Consider the following 14,179-nt stretch of genomic DNA (forward strand, 5'->3'; position numbering starts at 1 on the left):
ATTAGGTTTTTTCATTAAAACCGACGAGATAGGTATTTTAAGTACGAGTAGGACATACCGAATCCATTTACTGATTCGTTAAATTGTCTCTATCACCTCTTCGCTACCACCTTATTAAGAAATATCTTTAGATACGTATTACACGATAGATATGATATGAAATGTGAAATTTTGATTTACAAAGTCGAAAATCGTAATGTTATGAGTTACCTAACTTTTTAGCATCACCAGATATTGAAACTTTTGTAGCAATTTCGGTACAGCAGTGATTTTTAAGAGCCCTTCAACGTGCACACTAGCGCCACTGCTAAATAATCGTGATTATTTAAATTTCACGAAAGATATTTAAAAAAGGGGGCCTATGTGTCCAAAGTAAAATCGGCCGTTTTTGTTTTAAGTTCCTAGATCAACGAATCCAGTAACATAAAAACTAGTTTGATGTATTCAAAAGGTACTTAAATACACAATACAGTCCGTAGCGGCCCCCATTTTTATATACCTGTCGTTAAATTTAAATATAATCATGATTATTTAGCTGCGCTAGTGTGCACGTTGAAGGGTTCTTAACCTTTACTTTAATTTCATTCAACTTCGCTGTACAGAAATTGCTGTTATAAGCCGGCCTCACACAGTCAGATTGTCTCTCTAAATTCATAATCTGAATTCAGATTCTTAGCTTTACCCAGGGCCGGATTAACCCTAAGTCAAAGTAGGCAACTGCCTAGGGGCCCCGCCTCGGCTTGGGGGCCCCGCCTCGGCTAGGGGGCCCAGGCGGCACAGTGCGCACCAAATAAAATTCTCAAAAGGCTCAGAATTCATGAGTAAATTTTTTTATGTTATAATAATGAATATGCTTTGTTATTGTTTTTTTTTTCGATCCATTCTTTAATTTTTTTTTTTTTATTATTATGAATGGGCTTACTCATGGCCACAGACTAGCCGAGGCGTAGACGAGCCTACGATGGAGCGAGCTCGCCCAGAAGGTGCCTGTTCACTCTTGATTTGAAGGTTTAAATTAATGAAATACTGTAATAAAATTGAAGCAATACGTAAAAGTTTACGAGGCGCATTCTGCGTAGGTACCTGTTGTAAAGTTGTAATAATAGAGGTTTTCTTTATTGTGTTCCACATCTCCTCTACTTCAGCTTAGCCTTTGGCGTCGCTGCGCCAAGCTCGGCCTGCGGTCTCACTTTTTAATACAAAGGACATTGGTTCGTGTCTGTGCTGAACTAAATATTTATCCTGAAGCCTGATGAAGCACGGCTTTGACTTCGCATGAAAGCTCGCCTCACTGGGGCACTTCGGACTTTTAGGCCCAGATGAAGATTGATACCCGGCCTTTGAACATGGTTTCACAATTTGCGATATTGTCAAAAAAATTCGCGCTCGCTGCGCTCGCGTTTATATTTGGTTCTATGATTGACTCTATATCTGCATGTTAGCTTGACTGGTGAATTAATAGAGGTACCTAGACCAAGAAAAGTCTGCAATGATTTTGATAGCATACGCAGTGCAAGTGTTATTTATACGTCATAATTTCATAGAAGTTTTGACGTTTAACATTACACTTGCACTGCGAGTGCTATCAATATTATTGCAGGCTTATGGTCAGACAATGGCTGTTCAGCCTCTCAAAATATTAACTATTGAGAAAATCAACTTTGCGGCACTAGTGAGCTTAGCTTTTAGCCTCGCTTAAAATTGGCCATTAGAGGTAGATAAGAAAGTGACGCTGAAGCTCTCATCTTTGGTATTCCACTGGGAATTGGCCTTAAGCCTAAAGGGCGCTCCCCACACTTGACGCGACGCGGAATTGGCAAAAACCGATAGAATAAAGCTTTATGTCCACGCAATAAGAGCGAAAAAGACATCGTTCGATTTGGATCGGCTCGGCCGACGCCTGAAAATTGAAATTAAAAACGCAAACTTTTATTTCCCTGTACTGAATGTGCTGTGTGCAGAGTTGACTGTAGGGGGCCCCGAGCTTCGCACTGCCTAGGGGCCCCGACATCCTTAATCCGGCCCTGGCTTTACCTCACACATGTCTTAAATATTCCGATCGATATCGGTTGTTTTAGGAATGTCTGTCTTGCCTTTGGGGTGCCAAAGGGTATATAAGTATATCTCACCCTCTCCCACGAATGTCAACTAGCAAATTCATACGTGTGTGTTCATCGGTGCTCATCCATATATGTATTATTATAAAGTATGGAAAGATGTGCGTCAGGGATACATAATCTTAATTTTAATATTTTGAATTCAGAACGCTCGTCAGTATCATTCTTCCTTAGCCCCCATTCGCATAAGAGCGTTTTCAACGCGCGTTAAAAAAGCGCTTGAATCTGTCCGCACTCTAAATTCGATTTAACGACCAAGGCTTAAAGTCGAAAATCCAACGGTATCGTCTTGGGTCGTCCCATTCGTTTTTCGTCAAGTTCTTAAATTAGTCCTATTCTGCTTTCGTCACTCATTCTACATTCGTCACAATCGTCGGTGGCTTTCAATGTAGAATGAGTGACGAAAGCAGAATAGGATTAATTTAAGAACTTGACGAAAAACGAATGGGACGATCCAAGACGATACCAATTCAACAACGCTTGATAAAAAGCGTCACCGCTGTCGTGTGAATACATACATGGTTATCCATTGGTGTCATTCAAACGCTTTTTTAACGCGTCGAAAAAACTGCCGTGCGAACGGGGCCTTAGTCAGTATATTCCCAGATCGATCTGAGAAATTCATAATATGAAAAATACAGAGCATAATGACTTTGATGGGATTCTGGGCTTTATGGATTCAGAGAGACATTTCGAACGTGTGCAGTCTGCCTAACGCCTTTATATTTTTTCCAATGTGGCAAACCAGTGCTGTGTGTAAATGTGATCTATGTAGTAACTATTAAGGTATATTTTCCTATGTTGAAGCCGTCTTTAGTTGTAATTGTAGTTAACGTCCTAATGTATTAATTTTTGATTTACTTGCATAACGCAAGACCAGTCACTATTTTATTAAATAAGTAGTTATTTAATTTACAGTATTGATAAGTTCTACTATGTGATTAAGAATAAATACTTTGTACTTATCTTATGGTAGTTTAATATTTTATACCTACTATTTTAATGTCACCCAATCGTAATAATGTGGGGTAATTTTTACATCGGGATAAGTATTATATGAGACGTCCCACGGGTAAAGGTACCTTATGGCGGTTGGCGCTTACGCTATTATTAACGTCCGTCCAATATTATTGCGGCGCTATGCGACGTAAGCGCCAGCCGCCATAAGGTACCTTTTGCCGTGGAAAGTCACGTATTAAATACAATGAAACAACGTATAATTGCTTCATATAGTATAATTTAATATTTTTAAATGGTATAACTTAGTGCTACATATAAAAATATCCATATACATCGCTTTATCCGTTTTCGTGGTGCCATCTCAGCCTTAACCCTCGCTGATCGTGTGTTTAAACTATTAAGTTAACCCTTTGAACGCCACGTCATATAAAAAGTTATACACAAGCCAAGGCCATAGGCGCAAGCCAGCCGATATAACCTTTTACTTGAAAGCATGAATGTAACATTAACAGCGTACGATTTAACACAAGTGTAAGGCCTGAGTTGACGCTCGGAGCGGAGCGTTCGGCGGGGCGTGCAGCGTGGCGTCGGGCTCACAAGTGATTTGAGCAGCGTGCACTGAGGCCGCTCCTATACGTTTGCATTTGTTTAACATGCACGCCGCACGCCCCGCCCCGCTGCACGCTCAACTCGAGCGTCCACTCAGGCCTTACACTAAGCGTTTTTGACGCGATGGGTACGATAACTCATGACGCTAGAGAATTGATGGTGTTCAAAGGCCTTGATAATCGAGTTATTTTTATATGTATAAAGTCTGTGTCTGACCATGGGGCTTTAAATCCAGGGCTTGATTTTACTCGCTAATCTGAGCTACTTTTACAGCCCGTTCACACAGGGTCTCCGTTTTACTGTTCCGTTTTTTTTCATTGATGGCGTATGGAGTTGTATGAGCGACTTAACATATGACACAGTATTCAGTATACAGTAAAAAATGTCGGTCCGTTAAATTATGACATTCCGTTTTGTCATCGAATACTGGATGAACGGAATACGTATCCGTCATATATCTGGGCTCTCAGTTAATGCCGGATACGTTATACGGTGCCTATGTATGAACAAAGCATAATTTTTTGTTGTATCCGTTAAAACGGGTACCGTAAATACGGAGACTCTGTGCGAACGGGCTGTTACTATGGGACCAACCCTAAAATCGGGGACAATTTTTTGGCTTTTCCATAAAAAACGTCGACATCTGATCAGCCAAAATGTATGAAAAAGTGAAAAGATAAATCGGGATTTCGGGGTTGGTGCCATAATAAAAGTTCAGTTTTGCGAGTATAATCGAGCCCTGGATTTAAAGCCCCATGGTCAGACACACCCTGTATATTACGGCTAAGTGTGCAAACTTAGTGGACGTTCAAGCGGAGCGTGTTAGCGCGGCGTCCATGTTAAACAAAATAAAAACGTAAACGCTCTTTAAGCTGTGTACCTGTACAAGCACGGTGTTCGATTGGAAGCTTGACGCCACGCTGTACGCTCTGCTAGACGCTCGCCACTGAGATCATACCCTATAGTTCTTTTTTTTTAAACATTAGAAACAAGGTAAACAATCTTGATGTGTCTTTTAATTGAAAAACACATTTTAAAAATAAGTTACGGCAAATATGTAACAATTATGAATCTAATACGATCATTTATATTCTTCTGCTTTCATAAGTAATAGTTTTTGATTTTTAAAAAGCTTTTTTCAATTAAAAGACATGTCAAGATCGCTTACCTTCTTGCAAGTTCTTTCTAATGCTAAAAAAACGAACTATAAGACACATAATGTAAATGTCCCACTTCTGCACATCGTCCCAATAGTTGCCACATTCGATCTTAATTCCAAGCAACATAGGAAACTATTGGAATTAGGTGGTGAAATACTAGGACAGTATAACGTCCTTTTAGTTAGCTAGTTAGTTATAAAACACACGACCAACGTTACCGTTCTCCGACCAAAACAAACTCAATAATTAGGACGTACTCATGTCATGAGCAAACATAAGTTTCATTCACAATTCATTGTAGACACCTAAACTATGATATGGCTAAATTAAAACATAATATAATACACTGAATTCGTTAATATATTATCACACTAATAACCATACATGCGATACTGCACGAGTTAAACAGTTAAATAATTCAATCAATAGGGTAATTCGCCAGTAATTGGCCACTAAAAATGAATTCTATTCACCTATAAACAGTGTTCATTTTAGTATAAGGCGGCTAGGAGTTGACGGCTAGGTTATTGAAACATACTAAAATGAATTCTGTTTATAGGTGAATAGAATTCATTTTTAGTTTAAGGTGGCCAATTACTGACAGTGGCCAGTTACTGGCGAATTACCCTACGTAATAACATAAGGTCTTGGTTATCGCCGTACTTCACTTCGTCACTTAGTTGAGACAATTTATTGTAACAACAATTTTGGAAAATTATGAAATTGCATCATGTGATACAAATCGAATTATTCGACTGTTTAAACTAGGCACATAGTATATTTTCTTACATATTTCTACCGTCTGATACTTTCTGCTATCCCTCATTGGATTTCAACCTTATTTAAGCTGTGTAAATTTATGATTTCATACAAATAAATCTCATAATCTCTTAATTTCCTCCAATAACTCGATTTCGTCGATTTATCGAATAATTAAGGCTATTTTAGTTTGACCGGTCTAAATTAATTTATATTTAGCTTAGATTACTGAAATGCCATTCCGATTGTCAGTCTCAAAACGCAAGTTTTGCGGCTCTGTAAGTAAACAAGTTATGGCAAGATATGAAAACTCGAGTAATCACTTAGCAAAAACAAATCTTCCAGATTATATTTAACCAAAACAGATAAAATAAAGAGTATTGGTATCCGTCCTACCTACATCCATACAAAAGTGTGAATTCTACGCCCCCCATTATAATACAGATCGATAAAAAACTTACATCTAGTCATATAGGAATAACATTTATTGTGTACCTCCAAGGAGAGATCATACTTCATACATAAACAAATACATATGCGGCATTTCACCCATATATGCCCAAAACGTTTTAGCTCTGAACTCCTTGCTCATTATCCTACTAATTTTAATGAGTAGGAGCGAGTTTTAAGGCCGAGCCACACGTGTGCGTGCGCTAAAATGTTGGAGCCGCACACGCACACGTCACGCAAGCGGTGTGCCATCTCTCATAAGGATCTGTATACTACAACGCCGCACGCGCACGTGCACGTCACGCACACGCAGCCAGTGTGCACAGGCCTTTATTCAGTGGGTCGAAAACGACCCAATGGGCATATATGGGTCCGCTAACTAGCGCGGGTGCACGAACCGGGCGCACGTAGGCAAAATCAGTCGCACGCGTCCGCGCCAGGTGCCTACCGCGAAAACCGAAATTCGCAAATTGCTTTCTCTTTTACTCCAATGAAGGCTTAATTAGAGTGACAGAGAAAGATGCACGCAATTTGCGAACTTCGATTTTCGCGCTTATAGCCCAGTTAACAACGCTAATACTATTTTACTTTAACCCGCTCACCCGCTCCGTGCAACCGCGGCAGCTAGCGGACACCCTAAAATGGACCTTATCGCAACGAGATAAGTCCTTTTTTCAAAGTACCGACCGTAAATTATAATACACGATAACTTTGGCTCACAATACTATTGGCTCGACGCGATATTGATGGTTTGACATAAGATTAATGTTCAGCATGGTTCCATTTTTATCGCCTGTCACTATACCCGTCACTTTCGCACTTACACACTTGTTACAGAACGTGACAGCCGGCCTAGCCAAGGTGACAATCGCTATCGATACGACAACGAAACGCTTTGTGTCTCTCAATCGCTCTTCCATATTAGTGCGACAGTGACAGTTGCGTTTCCATCGCTACGGAGCGTAAGCGATTGGCATGTTGGCTATGCTGCCAGGCATGGTAACAGTCGATAAAAATGCGAAAGCGTTTCGTTATCGCAGCGCGAACGATTGGCATCTTTGCTAGACCCCTTGTGACGCGACACATTGGTGGCACTAATACCGGGTGTGGCCTGTAACACGAGCAAATAATTAAAACATAGATTGTACTCCTCAAACGGTGACACTTTTGTTCAGCAACTTTTAAAAATTATGAAGTATTTAGACTCCCTATTTTTCATACAAAATAAATATTTTTTGCTCATATTACAGGCCACACCCGGTATAAAGAGGTTCCATGACAAATGAATAGCGATAATAACTATAGACACGTAAGTACAAGAATAACCATAGACAATATAGGTAAAGTCGAGTTCATAATTATGTACACACTATTTCACCTTATTGCAATGGATTGAGGTGAAGAAATGCATACATATTTATGAACTCGACTTCGATAATAACAAATGAAAACATGGGCAACTAAGTTTCTAAAAATGCTCGAATTTCAACTATAATGCGTGCGTATAAAAACTAAAGCAAAAATACTTAGTATGCTTTAATTTTATTTATGACGATACGACACTGGGAGTAATATTGCCCCTCAGTACCCTTACCACGAGTTTGACACGGACATATTCGCTAGCAACTGCGTGAACTAACACAAAATGCATATCCCTCGTACTGACATTGGTACCCGCGAGATGCACTGCGTTTGAGTTGACGCAGTCGCTACCGTTTAAGCCCGTATAAATCTTATGGTGAGGGTACTTGTCTTAAGGAGCTGGATTTATTGACACATGTTGATCTCTAAAGTCATCAAAAGGACATTTTGATCTTTTTCATCAATATTTATAGTTTTTTTTAGTATTAACTCTATCGGCTACTTTATTGCCATGGCCTGATTAATTATTTCTAAAGTTAACTAACAACTAAGGCTCATTTAGACCATGCGAGAACTCGCATGTGAGTTTCATTACATTGCGGGTTTTGATCGGTCGGTTGAATAGGACGTAGCCAACAGGCCGCTATGTAACTAAAATCGCATCTAAATCAGCCCTAGGGCCACGAGAACAGTGATACGATTCGCCATTTTATTTCGTTTTAGTGTTAATTTGTCTTCAGATTAATAGTGCCTCTTTTTCTCCCTAGATATATTGACAATTTGACACCCAAAGGACCCCGCAGCTAAAATAGGGAAAAAGTGGTTTCAGTTTAATCTCACGAAATTTTAGTATGATGTTAATTTGGCTCTCCTGATTATTTTTTTGTATGGGCACAACTCTCTCAGAAGTATACTTTCAGAAATAATCAAGTATATAATTTTCTATTTACGCGACATGTTTTCTAAAATCGATATATTGTTATGACACGCACTGACAGTTACTGACGTTATAAGTTGCAGCCACCAACTGTCATGAGGAGGAATTACGTAAATATGGTTAACAAACACATATTTTGTATAAAACAATTACATTGATTATTTCTGAAAGTATACTTCTGAGAGAGTTGTGCCCATACAAAAAAATAATCAGGAGAGCCAAATTAACATCATACTAAAACTGAAACCACTTTTTCCCTATGTTTGCTGCGGGTTCCTTTACATCATTAATGAAAAAAAAGACAATGAAATCGTGACTCGCGTTACTTTTCGTGAAATCACCCAACATTTTTTTTCGAATACTATTCAGTTGCATATTGTTAATAAAATGTACAGTTACATAATTCCCATGATAGCCGACAGTTATTACAGAACAAAATAATATTTCAGTGAACACAAACATCACACTTTTCAAAAAGTTTTTGTTCAATCAATTGGTTCTAAAATTGTCATGTCTCTATCGCAACTACTTAATTTGGAATGCTGAATTTCTATAAAAAAAAAGCAGATATCTTTATTTAACTATCACTTATTTACAGGAAAATTTTACTATTCATAATCCCATATAAAACATTAGGCTTAGGTACTGCATAAACTTTATATTGAAATTGAACATCAAATAATGTAGAAGTATTAAGTGCTCGACGCTGCACTAGTATTCGACATGGGCACTTTATGTCAAAGTAACATAGGTTACATTTGAACGGCGAAGATTTTTCTGTATTCAAATTTAATCCTTGTCACTTTGACATAAAGTGCCCATGTCGAATACTAGTGCAGCATCGCGCACTAGTACTTCTACCTTATGACGGGTAAAAAAAATAACACAATTTAAATGGACTTTCAAAATATATACTTAATTTAATACTCATTTCAGAATTCTAAAGCCGGTGTCATAAAAGCAGTATAAGTTCAGCTCAGATATTTGTGAGCAACTCGGCCGCTCCGATATATCTGATGACTGTACAGCCACTACGCAACGGGCAATCAATCGCCGGGGGGCGGTTGCGCGGGCACGATTAAGGGTCGGTTGCACCAAACTAATCGTACCGTTAAGACTGCATCGAGCAAAATCAGCGAAAAAGGCAGTCACCGTTTAGTCGCTAGCGTTCACATCTCTTGATAAAAAAAATTATAATAAATGTCATTAATATCCCAAAGAGTGTGTTTACAACGAATCACCCTTGAAAATCTGAAATGTTTTACAATATAATAAATACACTTATGCAAAGTTGTACCTAAAACGTGATGAACGAGTGTCAGCGTTTAGTAAAATTTGTATAAAAAAATCGATGCTCATGCTATAAAATCGAGTGATTTCGAAAGCCAGATAACTGGACTACAACGAATCAGGCTTTTCCTATTTTTCCTCTTAAAGGCTACAGAGAAATTCAATCGTAAACGTAAACTTTCGTATAATTTCCATACATCCGCCATATCTGTCAAATTCTCCTTCTCCTCAGATGCCCGCTGTGGGCCGTTGGAAGCGGACGCGTACTTCTTTTTTCCAAGTTGACAGTTCGATTTGGCATATATATTGACAGAAATTCATGTCCGTATACGAATGATGATACCAGTGAAAAACTGTATTCAAAATTAATAGGGTAAATAAATAACGTCACACGGAGATCTAGAGTCATTAAAATTTCGATTTATTTTTATTCACAAGTCATAATACTTAAAAAATATGACAAATTATTTAATAAAATATATTAATACAACCAAAATAACCAAATCAGTATACTTAGCTTCTTCCTAATTCACTTAAAATGAAAAAAGTTTGAAGATTTGTTATTTCTTATTGGAATAAATTTTCATTGTGCTGGTATTCATATTACGTCATTTTAAAAACATATATGACATAATGTCAATATACTAGATAAACAATTTATCAACAAAATTCTTCACATTTTAGCCTAAACAATATAAACTATTAAAATTTTATTTATGAAGACGAAGCAATGTTGTTCACATAATTTCAGCAATAAAATTCTTAGTTTCAACCAGTTTTGTTGCTATTCTAAGATCTATCATGTGCTTTGAAAGTTAATGCAATGATATATCATCAAGAAATTGAAATCAAGACTCGACCTGCAGTTTCAGCGGGTTTTTGTGGCTATATCATCAGTTGAAAGAACGATATTTAAAGCCAGTGGCATCGCAGTGGTCTGGTTTACGAGTACCTATATTGGTTTCATGTGACGATGTTTATATAAATGTATCTATCAAACAACAACGTGCTTTTATTTCATTGATATTCGGTGCAAAACGATAACTCAGTAACGAAATAAAATTATCAGAAATGAATTTGGGTTTTTTCAGTGAACGTTTATATTTATGAAGTCGTTTATGAGGTCTTATGTCTTATCGGCGTGGCTTTGGCCTTTGGACATTTTTGTAATGCTTTGTAATAAGGTAGGTGAGGTATCTAAATCCCTAATTGTAATAGCTTTTTTTGAATGAATTACAATTTAATTATTTAAATAAAAAAGTGGTCCACAAACATACACATCCGCTTGGTCCGCTAAAATAATTTAAGTGCCCTACATAATAGGTATATTTAAGATTAACAATCAGTAAACATCATTAATTACGCTCAAATGCTTATGTTTCAGTACAAATTGGGTGAAATATTTCCGACATAAAACCTAAAGGTAAAAGTACAATTTGCTAAGTAAACTGTCAATCTAGATTAATTATAATAGATAGAGTCTTATAAGTTAGCTTACTGAAGATATTGAACAACAAATAGGTACTAAATAAAATACAATTTGTTTTTCCATGACTCATGTAGGCCGTATTTTACTATAGATCATTTTAAATCTAAGATGAAATTAATTCATGATAAAAGCTAATAAGGCCCGGTAGTATTTTCTGTTATTCTTGAACTTGTACTATGACTAATTGTAAGAAGGCCCACTGTCAGTGCCAGTAACAAGGCCCGGTTCCGAACCAACATGGTATGTTTTTTTTTATAAAATGGATTTTTCAAAAGCGCCGGAATATTTTTATAACTATTTTGGTATATTAAGAAACATGAACTAACTAACTAACTATTTTGGCTCAGCGATCCAAAGAGAGTCTTGGCCTCCGAAACGAGAGCGTGCCACCTGTCCCGCTCCTGCGCAACTTCCTGCCAGTTACTGACGCGAAGCTGAAGTAGATCCGCCGCCACACTGTCTTCCCAGCGATACCTGGGCCGACCCACCGGACGGCTACCAGTCGGTCGTCCCAAGAACGCCTTCTTGACAGCCCGATCCTCTCCCATTCAGAGTAGGTGACCGAACCAGCGAAGTCTGTGCGCTTTCGTTTCGCCGATGATATTGGGTTCGGCCACTAACTCCTCGATCTCGGCATTTTTCCAGATCCTCCAGGTGCCGTTATCTCTCTGAATAGGTCCCAGGATCTTGCGATAAACTTTTCTCTCTGCTATCAGGAGCTGACCTTCTTCTTTTAGTGTTAGGGATAGGGTGTGCTCCCGGTAATGGTTTTCTATACAAACACGGGACCGGAACCGGGAATTCCCGGTTCTCGCCATACAAACTCAGTACCGGGAGCATTCCCTAGTTAGGGACCAGGCCTCACAGCCATACATTAGGATAGGCCGTATAACGGTTTTATATATCCGTAACTTTGTATGTTTGCTGAGAAGCCCGGACACCAACACTTTGTGGAGGGCTGCACTGCACCGCAGGGCGTTTTGGATGCGTATTTTGATCTCCTCCTCTCTGGTGTTTGTGTCGGTAACAGTAACAGCAACAGTAGCAGTGTAAGAAACATGAACAAATGAGAAATATATATTGAATTGGTTTGGTCATAATATCCTGATTATTAATAAAACTATTTCAGTTAATATAAAGGTGGGCCTTATATGCCTCACCTGACCTTATTCGCTCACATTTAGATCCTATAACTATATTTGGTCACTTTGGCCGTCACTATCTATTTGATGCCGATTGTACTAACAATTAAAAGTACAGCTCATATGTACTTTTACCTGTACTGAAACTTAAGCATTTGAGCGTAATTAATAATGTTCACTGATTATTAATATTACGTGTTAAAGAACTGTGTCCCGATTTGGGCCATGGTGCGTCCATTAATGAATCGCATACTAACGGATAGAGGTTTACGAGTACATTCACAGAAAAATGATTATAGGCAACCCAATACTAGTGGCTTAATTGCCGTTTAATGATTCTGAATCTGAAGATTCTTCTTGGATACTGTCAAATCTTATAAAATATGTCACCCATTTCTGTTCATGGAGGTTTTATTAGTTGTGTTAGATGCCTTGCATACCGTTATTACCAAATAATGGGCTGATAAGGCCCGGTAGCAACGAGATCGTACCGTATACCAAAAATAAGGGAAGAGGGGAAATGGTCGGCTCCCCGGTCCAATCTATGCTATATTTCTTCATGCTCTTAGCAACTAGGGCAAGTTATATATAATTTTTGTATAATCTAGGGACGAGGAATTCAGTTTTTAAATAATCGTTATAGGTATGTATAACGATTCATACAAATAAACTGATTTTTGCACAATAAATGAATATTATATGTATTTTTTTACAATCACAGTGTGGTGATTTGTACTAAATAAAAAAATTGTTAAATTTTGCTCATTTATACTCCATTCTAAAAAGTATCACTTTAAAATAGGCACTCATATATTTTTTCTGAATAATAATTGTGGCACCGCACGTGGCAAGTCAAACATTAAATATTGAAATAAAATTAAATAAAATAATCATCTGGCATTTGAAAAGTGTGAATACAATGTTTTTATATTTTACAGATAAATTACAGGTGATAATTTTACAAATGAAATGAGTTTCTGCCACCAGTGCCACCCTATTATAAAGCCTTAGAGGATATAACCAACGGAGACGCCATGTCTAAAATTTTCGGTACAAAATAGTCTGCCGTTTTTTGCGGGGGAGGGGCACATCAAATGTATAGGTACGTCAAGTCAGCCAAACGTCAGTCCATACATATGGTTGACATGTGGTTGACCATTGGCCGCCTATTTTCGACAGAGGGGAACGCCTGTTAATGGCGGCTCCATTGTTAATTACTCCGAGTATAAAGCAGTAGACTTTTTTAATAATAAGGTATGCCCACCAAATACGCTCATAAGAACGATATATTCTATCGATATAGGCTATGAACTATCTAATGATATACAGGGTGTAATCGTTAAGTGTAGTCAGGCTATAATTCCGTAAATATAACAGATATCAGAAAATTTCGAATTGATATAGAGAGCGCGTAATCCAATGAGTAAAATATATTCATATTTTTATTCATAAAAGCAGAAATATCCCAAACATTAACTTTAAACCCTCCCTAACTCCTAAATATTTAGTACGATGACTCACCCCTCAAAGAACGTTGGTGTCGTAAGAGATAAAACTGCTTGAGATTATTATTTAATAAACGGTAGTTTTATTATTTTATTACAGTTTACTATCGCAAATAATGAATCTCAAGCAGTTTTGTCTCTTAGGACACCGACGTTCTTTGAGGGGTGAGTCGTCGTACTAAATGTATGGGAGGGTTTGAAGTTAATGTTTGAGATATATCTACTTTTATTTAAAAAAAGTTATAAATGTAATTTTACTCATTGGGTAACGCACTTTTGATATCAATTTGAAGTTTTCTGATATCTGTTATATTTACGGAATTATAGCCTGGCTACACTTAACGATTACACACTGTATAAGTTACTTCAGGACGCGCCATGGACCAGAACCCATACTAT

At 37.7% G+C, this 14,179-nt stretch overlaps 1 long non-coding RNA gene across 1 annotated transcript in view; it reads left to right on the top strand.

Moving 5' to 3' along the window:
• Nucleotides 1-13,072: 13,072 nt before the first annotated feature.
• Nucleotides 13,073-14,179, top strand: part of LOC134672129 (uncharacterized) — a 144,827-nt gene continuing 143,720 nt past the window's right edge. The window contains exon 1 of the long non-coding RNA XR_010099304.1: nucleotides 13,073-13,498. This is a non-coding gene — a long non-coding RNA (uncharacterized LOC134672129). The remainder of the gene's footprint in view (nucleotides 13,499-14,179) is intronic.

This window comes from Cydia fagiglandana, chromosome 16 (genome assembly GCF_963556715.1).
Source record: "Cydia fagiglandana chromosome 16, ilCydFagi1.1, whole genome shotgun sequence".
NCBI classification, from domain to species: Eukaryota; Metazoa; Arthropoda; class Insecta; order Lepidoptera; family Tortricidae; genus Cydia; species Cydia fagiglandana.